The 11,197-nt window shown below is 38.0% G+C and overlaps 1 pseudogene; it reads left to right on the top strand.

The window, feature by feature from the left end:
* Positions 1 to 3,642: 3,642 nt before the first annotated feature.
* Positions 3,643 to 7,402, top strand: LOC136219686 (blue-light photoreceptor PHR2-like; annotated as a pseudogene).
* Positions 7,403 to 11,197: the final 3,795 nt, after the last annotated feature.

Genomic DNA, 11,197 nt, shown 5'->3' with positions numbered 1-11,197 from the left:
CTCCTACTAAGTACTACAACCCAGCACTTAGATTTTCTACCACTGAATACTTACAACCAAGTACTCAGCTCAACACTCTCAATAAACCTATTGATTACACACTTGTTCTTTTTCAACTAAAGAACACCTTAGATGATTACAAAACAATCAATCTAGCATTTACACAGAGAATAGAAAAGTTGGTGTAAGATCTTTTTGTATTTGAGTGCTTTCAAGATTTTCTCTCTTGTATTTTTCTTTTGATACTTCGGCAAATGATCCAAGAACTATCATTGTCCTTTTATAGATGAATTTCTGAAGATTGGATCATTTGAAATGATTTAGCCGTTAAGTCCAAAACGGCTCTTTTAGCAGACATCTTCTAGTCAGCTTCAGTCTGCTCCGCCATTCCATTTCTCTGTTTTCTTCAGGCGTCAGGTTTTGTCTTCTTGCATCAGACTTGTCTTTTTGTGCCAGTTGTCTTTTACCAATAATCCATAGACCCATGTTTCTTGGAATTAGTCTTCTGTGTATTTTCGAGGCTTCAATTATTGGTGCAGAAGATTGATAGACTTTGTCCTTTAGTAAACGAATCCTTCATGCTGTCCTGACTGTCACTTAGCTTCATTCGTTATCTTCGAATGTTGAACTTCCATGCTGAGTTCCTTCCTAGTCAGCTTCGTTCTGTTTGTATAATTCTGAAGGAGTCTTCTAATTTAGTCAGCTTCGTTCTGGCAACTTTGAAGGAAGCTTCTGATGCTAAGTTCTACTCCACTCAGCTTCTTATTCTTTCATGTTGAGTTCCGTTCAACTCAGCTTGGCTTATGCTGACTTTTGTCCTGTTTAACTTTATATATATTTTTGCACTCAATATTGAACAAACACATTAGTACAATTAAATCAAAGCATTTAAATTTAATTGCCTCTTAATCATGGATGATTTTGTCAAATCAAAATCTTGTGGAAAGGTGTTTCAACAACTTTTACTTCTTATCCTCAGACTTCTCCTTCACCTCAAAGTTCTTCATTGAGATCTCATGGGTCAGCAGCGAGCCAATGGGTTCATCATATTTGTAGGTGGTCAAGTCTTGAGCTTCCTTAACAACAGTTTTCTTGGCTTGCCAACTTTTAGGAAGACTCCTCAGTATCTTCTTGACTTGCTCTTCCTCAGTAAAGATCTTGCCAAGTCTCTTGAGCTCGTTGATTATGTTTGTGAATCTTGAGTTCATGTCAGAGATTCCTTCATCATCGTTCATTTCGAACAGCTCGTATAACCTCATGTGCTGGTTCATCTTGGACTCCTTAACTTTGTTGGTTCCTTCGTAGGTGACCTCTAGTTTCTTCCAGATCTCCTGCGCTGACTCACAACCTGAAATTTTGTTGTACTCTGCAGCATCTAACGCACAGTGAAGCATGTTTATAGCTGAAGCATGATTTTGTAGCTTCTTGAGATCATCTTCTGTCCACTTAGTCTCAGCTTTAACAACCGTTTGGCCGTCAATAGTTTCAACAGGAACAAATGGGCCTTGGACTATAGATAGCCATGCACTCATATTTGTTGCCTGAATGAAATTTTTCATTCTATTCTTCCAAAAGGTATAGTTAGACCCGAAGAATAGAGGAGGCCGAGTTATGGACAGTCCCTCAGGTAAAATCTGAGTTGTCTGATTTCCTGGGAGAAAATGAGTGCTGTTCTCAGCCATTGTGGGGACCAGCTCAAGGTAGTTATACCTTGCTCAATGAGCTTTTAAGCTCTGATACCACTTGTTGGTCCCTTATAACGTGACAAGGTTAGTTCCAATGGGGGGTTAGGAACTATTTAAAATTTTGTCCGTTAAGGCTGACTTCTTTTCATTAGAAAAGGTTTACACAGTGGCACTAAGTAGTTCTAAGACACAAGCTTAGTCAACTTGTGAATAAGTCTGTTTCTTTCCTTGAGTCAGGAGATCACACTTAGAGTCTATTCCTGAGCTCAGCTTCTTAGTGCACTCAACTCAGCGTGAGTTCGTTACTTCGTCAGTTTTATAGCAAGCAATATATAAAGGAGTTTAAGGGTTAGAAATATGTTACTCAGCAGACATATCCTGGTTTGGCCTCTCCGTCTACGTCTAGTCCCCGGAACGCGTTCCGAGCTTTTTGAATTCTCTACTGAGCTCTTTAAAGGTAGAGCACGAAACCTTTTACAATAGAAGCTTAGTATACAAGAGTACCTTCCTCTATACCTCTACTCACTCCTATATCTATCGCTGAGTACTATAACCGAGTACTCAGCTTCTCATTTCTATTCTTCTAGAAATGATAAAGTGTTTGTCCTAAACAACAATTGCTAAGACACTTTAGATGAATTGAAATCACTCTAGACTTTTACACAATGATTGGAAATTGGTGTAAGATTTTTGCTTTGTTTTTCTCACAGAACTTCAAGTATGAATTTGGTCAGCGTTTCGACTAGTTGAAGATCTACATCGATTGAAGCAGATGAGAGGCCTTTATATAGTGACACTTCAAGCACCGGTAATTTCGAATTTCGAAATAACCGTTGGAGGCTAACGGCTTCCTGTCATTGTCACTCAGGACATGCTCAGTGTCATTGGCCAATGAGATTCTTGCATCTTCTATCTACGCCAGTGATCAACAGCTTTTTGTCATATAAACAGAATGTTTCGACATTTACGGCAAAGTCTTCCAGACAGCTTTCTGCGCCTTCTGAACTTTACCCAAAGTAGAAATACTTTGTCTCGAAGTTGATTCTGTTCTGCCGCTGACTTGTACTTCTTGTCGTTCGACTCAGCAGCTTCATCTTGAAGCAATTGATAGAAGGCTTCTCGATCCTTCTTCACGCTGAGCTTGAACTTTGTTTAGAACGATCGCGTTTTGAATTCTTGGGCCGTGTGGTCTTGATCTGTTGACTTGGGCTTGACTTCCACTTATGGGCCTTTAAGCTTTTTATCTTAATGTCTTATAAACAATAAACTCAACATTGAACAAACACATTAGTGTGAATAAATCAAAGCATTTAAATTTAATGTGTTAGAATATTTTTCATCGTTTACTTAAATAATTTTGTCAAATCAAAATCATGTGGAAAGGTGTTTCAACAAGTAATATAAAGAAATAAAAAGAGTGTTATGTACCATTATATTCCGTAAAAAAATTTCCGCAAATTATATCCCGTCCTCATAATTTACAAAGTCAGTCCTTCTTAATTATAATTTTAATCCATCTATTTTCAACAAAGTGGTATCAGAGCCATATTACGAGAGTCAGTCTTCCGCCAAACAGACCCTATAAAAAATATCAGACGGTCTCAAACTTCCTTATCAATACCCTCACCTCACCAAAACCAATTATTCAAGTTGGTGTATTCAAATGAAGGCGTTACTTGGATGTCAAGATGTCTGGGATATTATCGAAAAAGGCTACATAGTCCCGACTAATGAGGCAGCATTGACACAGGCAGAAAAAGATACTCTGCAGAAAAATCGCAAAAGCGATCAAAAGGCGCTTACTCTCATCCATCAAGGTTTGGATGAATTAATGTTTGAGAAAGTAGCCGAAGCTACCACCGCCAAACAAGCGTGGGAAATCCTACGAGTTTCTCTTCAAGGGGAGGAGAAAGTTAAAAAAGTTTGTTTGTAGATGCTGAGAGGAGAATTTGAGACGATGAGGATGAAAGAGACGGAGGCCATTAGTGATTACTCATCCCGAGTAAAATCTGTCGTAAATCAGAAGCGACAGTATGGAGAAAAAATTGAAGAGTCCAGAATTGTTGAAAAAATTATGCGATCACTACTACCAAAATTTGATTACGTAGTGGTGGCTATGGAGGAGTCTAGAGACATCAGCGAAATGTCCGTTGATGAAGTTATAGGGTCATTACAAGCACGCGAGGAGCGGTTTGAAAAACGAAGAGAAGATTTTGTAGAACAAGTCTTAGCAATGAAGACTGTGTTTAAAAATGGCGAAAATAGTCAGTCCGGCAGAGGACGTGGAAGAGGTCAAGGAGGAAATGGTAGAGGACGAGGACGTGGCAGAAGTCAAGGCAGAAATGAAAACGGCAACAATAATAATGACAGAAGCACTCAATTCACCAGAGCCAGAGGAAGAGGTCGAGGACGCGGTGAAGGAAGAGGAAATTGGAGGCCAAATGAAGGACGCGATAAGTCCAACATTCAATGTTATAATTGCTCTAAGTACGGTCACTATGCGGTAGAATGTTGGAGTCCCCCTAAGGAGGTAGAGGAGACTGCCAATAATATTCAAGATGAGGAAGTAACTGGCACTGTGTTACTTACCTACGAAGGTGAAGAAAATCGCGAAAATAATATATGGTATCTTAACAATGCGGCAAGTAACCATATGTGTGGTGACAAGAAGATGTTCGTGGAGTTCTATGAATCCGTTCGCGGTAATGTTGTATTTGGAGATTCCTCTAAGGTTCCTATTACATGCAAAGGAACCATTCTTATTCGGCTCAAAAATGGCGCTCACCAGTTTATGTTCCTAGCATGAAAAGCAATATTGTGAGCTTGGGACAGTTACTGCAGAAAAATTATGAAGTTCACATGGTGGACCGGAAACTACTCCTGTTGAATGAGAAAAAGGATCTGATTGCACGAGTACCCATGACGAGAAACAGAATGTTCACAATTAACATTCAGACGGACGTGGCCAAATGTTTGAAAGCTTGTGTGCAAAGTCCCCCTTTGCTTTGGCATTTACGGTACAGACATCTCAATTTTGGAGGACTGAAGCAGTTGGGACAGAAGCAGATGGTAAACAAATTGCCTCACATTGACCAGCCTCATCAACTGTGTCAAGGATGTCTTGTTGGAAAACAATTCAGAACCAGTTTTCCAAAGGAGTCCATGTCAAGAGCAAAGGCGCCACTTGAGCTAGTTCACACACACGTGTGTGGACCGATCACTCCACAGTCCTTGGGAAAAAATAGATATTTTCTACTTTTCATTGATGATTATCGTTGCATTATCTGATTTTTTCTTATTGTTCATGTTTATGTAATTGAAATGCAACGATTATGTATAAACTGTTGCTTTTGATTTATTTTAATTGTTTTTTTGGAACTAAGGCAACAGTAATATGACATTTACAACGCGTCGTTGCCTTTTTTAACTTGATAATTAGATAAAGCAACGATGTGTCATGTAAAAATACTATTCCAATGTTGCATTTAATAAAAATACAATCACTATACCTAATTAATTTGATAAATTTAATTTCAACACTTGTTAATTAATGGTTCTACATATAATTTGTAAATAATTGTGTTTATTGACTAAAAATAGTGTAAAGATATTGAGGGATAAGGTCCATATTTTCCCCCGACATTTTTGAAGAAGTGCATATTTACCATTAACGTATGAAATTGTGCAATTTTACCCCTAACGTTGTCAAGCAAGTTCAGTTTTACCCCTACACAGTAAAAAATTTGAACCGACTAATTTGACAATTATTGACTATTACGTCAGATCTTCCAGACAAGTTTATTGATAAAATAAAACAGTTATGTATATTTTTACGGATTGTTTATACCTGTTTTAATAACATGGTAAGCGTTTTATACATTTTTTTATGATTAACTTGTATCTGAACTTAAATATTGTCATTTCGGCATGTTATTTGTAATTGTGTAAATGATAGAATAAATATTTTACCCATAATTGATGTTTGTAAGGTCTGATATGATAATTAAATAACGAGTTAAATAACAGTAAACCAGTCTGTTTAAATTTTCTGTTAGATAAGGGTAAAATTGATCTTGTTTGATAACATTAGAGATAAAATTGCATCATTTCATATGTTAGGGATAAATATTCACCTCTCCAAAAACATTAGGGGAAAATTTACATCTTATCCCTAATATTTATTAACTAGCAATAGAAAAAAAAACTAACAAAAAAAAAACTATATTAATTAATATATTAAGAATTTGATCTAACTAATTAAAAATTTAGTAAATAAAGTTTTCACTTCCCATCATAAATTCCCACCAAAATAATATTTCTATTTCCCACCATTAATTTCATTTTAAATTTTGACTTCCCACCACTAATTTTACCATTTTCACTTCCCTCCAATAATTTTACCCTTTTCACTTTTTCCCAATACTTTCACTTACACACCTGAACTACTTTCCCTCTCTCACCCTAATCAAACCCATTTCCCTTTCTCTCTCTCACGATGATCTCGTCTACTCCATTTATTTCTTTTGGCACAAACCCTAACATATTGCGTTCCATTCTCACCGTCATTGCAAAAAACCCTAGAACCATCCTGCGATTTTGGATGTCTATGCCAGCGTGAGATTTCACGATTCTTCACCAATGGTTTCATCTCTGATTTCATCGAATGTTGAGCACAAGAAGCTCTGGTTGGATTAGCAAGCTCTTTCTTTCTCGTCCCAATGATTCTATTCTCTAATTCCTTACAAATAAGTAAGCTTAACAACTCCCTCTTCTCCCTATGTGAGACTTTAATTTAATTGCTAATTTTGTGTTTTTTATAACTATTGACCTACTTGTTATTTCAATTATTAACTTTAGGGAACACAAATTTTATGTCCAATGGATTACACCCCCAAACCCTACAATCACAAGATTCTGCCACTGATGAAACTCTACCTAGCTAGTGATATAGACAAATTGAGACTCTAACTAGATAGGAATCTATTTACAAGATAATAGGAACATTATCCCTAACAAATCAATCCTCCTAAGATTTCTTTCAAGTCTACAATTTCCTCCAATCCTTTGCAGAATACTCTCTCTTTAGACCCTCATCACCCCTTTGATCCCTCTAATGATGTCCGAATTTTTCTACCATCCATCACTTGGTTCCTCAATGACTTACATGTCCAGGATAATGGGTGCCTTAATTCTGCTAATCATTTTCTGTTTTGCCTGTTTATTGCTTTGACCTGAGGGAGTATGAAAATCCTCTTTTGGATTCGACAAGATTGGGACTTATGGTTCTTCTTTTATAATTGAGTCAGTTGTTGATTTATGATGACTTATGGTTCTTCTTGTGGCTAGAATTGGGCAGCCAGAAATTGTATTGGTTGAATTGGCTAAGGCTATTGGTGGTGATGCTTTTTATGCTCATAGAGAGGTTTCTCATGATGAAGTTAAGGCGGAGGAGAATATTGAGGCAGCTATGAAGGATGAGGAAATTAAGGTTAAGTATTATTGGGGAAGTAATTTGTATCATGTGGATGATATTCATTTCAAGCTGGAAGATATGCCATCCAACTATGGTGGATTCAAGGAAAAAGTGCAGGGATTGGATGTTAGGAAGACAATTGTTGCATTGGGTCAATTGAAGGGGGGTTCCATCAAGAGGAGATATGGAGGCTGGGGAGATCCCAACTTTGCTAGATTTGGGTCTCAATGCTTCACAGGTTTGAATTTCTCCTCAAATATTTGTTTTCCTGCTTGTATTTTGGTCTTTTTGTAAATGGTTAGGCAGAGGTTTTTGTTTTCTTTTTTAATATTGTATTACTATTAGTTCTAGAGAAAATGGGTAGAAATTAGCTCAAGGTCTGCAATATACTATAGAGGCAACATAAAAAAGATAACATCTTTATAATATGCATAGCATATTCTGTTATTTGATTTAGGCTTAGTACACTAGAGGCTCTATATTTGGTCAAATAATCTGATTGGCTCCCCGAAGTTTCGAGCTAAACCTCTAAAATTGCTTAAGTGTCTTATTGGCTTCTTGGACTTGCTTAAAGTGATATATTTTACTTAAAATGACTAATTGGTTTTCAGTTTCTTCCCATTCAATGCAAATATGTTATTAGTTATCCCTCTAATTGCATATTCAGGATTACAACAAGCATTTGTATGGTAATTGTTCATTTTAATATGTTCACAATTTGATGAAAGCTGACTTCTTTAACATCATAGTACTTTTCATTTCCTCTACGTTGTGTTTTTCTACTTAAAAATGAAAATTCCTTCCATTTCAGGACTGCATGCACCAAGGATATTGTAACTCTAGCATTTGGTGTGTCTGGATAAGGTGGAGCAATGGCAGTGTATGGTGCTTTTGATGCCATAGTAATACACGAAACCTTTGTTTTGTAAAATGAATATTAACTGCAATATGACCTTGGTTAATACACATTGTTTTAGCCATATTTTTTATTCCTTCCCATAATTACAAAATTTATTTGAGAATTGAGACACTTGTAACCAAATTATCCTATACCTTTTATGGTTATAAGTGCTTATCCTAAACACAAAAGAATATCTTCTCTTAATCTGTAAAACTCTCTTCAAAATAGATATCTTTTTTAGTGCAGACCAACTTTAGGGTCTGAAATAGAGTTTTTGCTGGTAGTAACTGCATCTGCATAATCTAAATATAGCATATGTTTCAGTATTCCATGCTTGAAAAAATGCAGAGTCTGTTGCATATTTTGAGTTCCATTATGTCTGTGATTCATGATGCGCTGATATTTTGGATTTTCAGGGGTTCAGGAAAAGGGTTTATAGCCAACACATGGCTTAGGATGTGTTGCTTGAAAAGCTTATTACAGAAAGGGAAGAAATGAGGAAGAAGAGAAATGAAGTTGAGAAATATGAGGCTAAGGATTTTCTTGACATTATTTTTGACGTTATGGAGGATGAAAATTCAGAGATCAAGTTGACTAGAAATCATATCAAGGCTTTGTTTTTGGTAAGTTCTACTTTATTTTCATAGATGAGGTGTTTCTTGCTTTTTAAGAAAATAATATTTATCAACACGTATCATTTTTAAATTAATTATGTGTTAATTGAGAAATTATATTATATTTTAGGAGTAATATATCAAACCAATCAATTTAATCAATTTAGATCAAAATGCTAAAATAATTACATAGAAAGTTTGAATATCATAACTAAAATGTCGTTTTACCAGCATTTTAGTTTCAAATTGGTTCCTTGCAAATTTTATGGGATCAGATTGAGGGTCAAAAGTTACGAAGCACAACTAATTAAGTTCTTTATTTTTTTTTTTTTGAGACAAATCGAAGTTGAGTGATGATGAAGTGGAGCGGGCCTTAAACTATTTGGAGAAAACGGACCCGAAACTGAAATTTTGAAGATAAAACGGGTTGTTGGAATTTAGCGATTTCGGACCCTAATTTTGTTGGATTCGGCCCATTGAATCAAACCCATCGGTCTATAGACCGATGGTGGACGTGTTTTTTAGCCATCCGAGGTCGTTTAGGGCCTCAAATCGGGCTTTTTGTGTTTTAGCGCACTTTTCTTATTTTATTGTTTTCCTTTTCCTTTTAGGTTTCGGATTAGGTTTTATTTTGTCAGCCTATATAAAGGCTCGACCTCCACCTTATGTAAGGCAGTTATTGATTAATAAGAATTTCAAAGTTTATTCTCTTTTTTTCCAATTTTCGTTAGTCGTGCGCGATTCAACGATAGTTGACGGTTTTAAGCTTTGTTCGTGCGCGAGCAAGTGTTTAGAACGAAAGTCTGTTTATTTCTGCTGCATCAGTTGGTATCAGAGCCTAAACCGTTATCGTCATGCCGCCCAAAAGAAGAGTGGTGGATGAGATTAACGCGCGAGAGGATCAACAACAGCTGGAACAAAGGATTGGACAGCGAGTTGAGCAAGCGATAGGGCAACGATTCGAACAGCGATTCGATGACATCGTGGATCAGCTGACACGGAGGTTGGGTGACATGTTCGCAACTCACGGACAACGAAACCCTAATCCGCAGTATCATTATCAGCACAGGAATCCGTTCGCTGCTGATTTTGACGAAGAAGGGACTGATGAGGAGTATTATGAAGAAGTCAGGAGGCCTCGTCCACCACGTAATGTGGGAGACGATAGGCGTTGGGAGGCTGGAATGAGGACGGAGATTCCTGAGTTTCGAGGTTCCCTTCAACCTGAAGAGTTTCTTGATTGGTTGACCACTGTGGAAGAAATCCTAGAGTTTAAGGGTGTTCCTGAAAACAAAAGGGTTCCTTTAGTCGCTACTCGGCTCAGAGATAGGGCAATGGCGTGGTGGCAGCAGTTGAAGCTAACTAGGGTTCGACTGGGCAAATCGAAAATTACAAGTTGGGAGAAGATGAAGAAGCAGTTGCGGGCGACGTTCCTGCCATACAATTACCAGTGTATTATGTACCAGAGGTTGCAGAATCTGCGGCAAGGGAGTCGTTCAGTTGATGAATATACGACCGACTTTTACCAGCTCATTGCTCGGAACGAGGTATATAAGACAGAAGATCAATTGGTGGCCAGGTATATTGGTGGTTTGCGAGAACAGATCAGGGAAACCGTCAATATGTTTGATTCCATGTCGGTTTTTGCCGCGCACCAAAGGGCAGTCCAACTGGAAAAGAGGCGTGTTAGCGGGTTCGGGCAGTCTGTCGGGTTTGGCCAGTTTGTAGGAGGAACGCGGGAATTTGTTCAAACTTCAGCCCCTACAACAGCAGCGGCACCTAGTGCTAACAGAAGAAGTGCACCCAGCAGTAGCTCTATGAAGTGTTTCTCATGCGGTGAGGTTGGGCATAGACAGGCTGACTGTCGAAAGGCAGGAAATAGAGCGATGTTTGCTGATACAGAAGGAGAGGAGAATGTCCATTATCGAGAAATTGATGGAGAACCTGTCTTTGATGATGAGGAGCCTGTAGATGAAGAGATCGTGATAGGAGATGTTGGGACTTCGCTGGTTATAAGGCGATCGTGCTTCACGCCCCGAGCTGTGGAGGAACGGTGGCTACGAAATAATATATTTCAGTCCACTTGCACTATTAAGGGGAAGGTGTGTAAGTTTATTATTAATTCTGGAAGCTGTGAGAATATCATCTCAACAGAGGCACTTAAGAAGTTGGAACTAGTACCCGAGAAGCATCCTGCACCATACAAATTGGCCTGGTTGAAGCAGGGAGGTGAGTTGACTGTGACCAAACGAGTTTTGGTATCTTTTTCTGTGGGAACTAGATATAAAGATGAGGTGTGGTGTGATGTGGTACCCATGGATGCGTGCCATCTCCTATTGGGGAGACCGTGGCAGTTTGACCGGATCGCGTTCCACAATGGTAGGACCAATACTTACAGTTTTGTTTTCAATGGTGCTAAAATTGTGTTGGTCCCTACGAAGGAGGAAGTCAGTAAAGCAGCGCCCAACGGAAGCGTCTTATTGGTGAATCGGGTACAACTGGAGGAGGAGCTTCGGGATACTGA

This window comes from Euphorbia lathyris, chromosome 1, assembly GCF_963576675.1.
Source record: "Euphorbia lathyris chromosome 1, ddEupLath1.1, whole genome shotgun sequence".
Taxonomy (NCBI): domain Eukaryota; kingdom Viridiplantae; phylum Streptophyta; class Magnoliopsida; order Malpighiales; family Euphorbiaceae; genus Euphorbia; species Euphorbia lathyris.
This window is presented reverse-complemented; position numbering and strand designations above follow the sequence as displayed.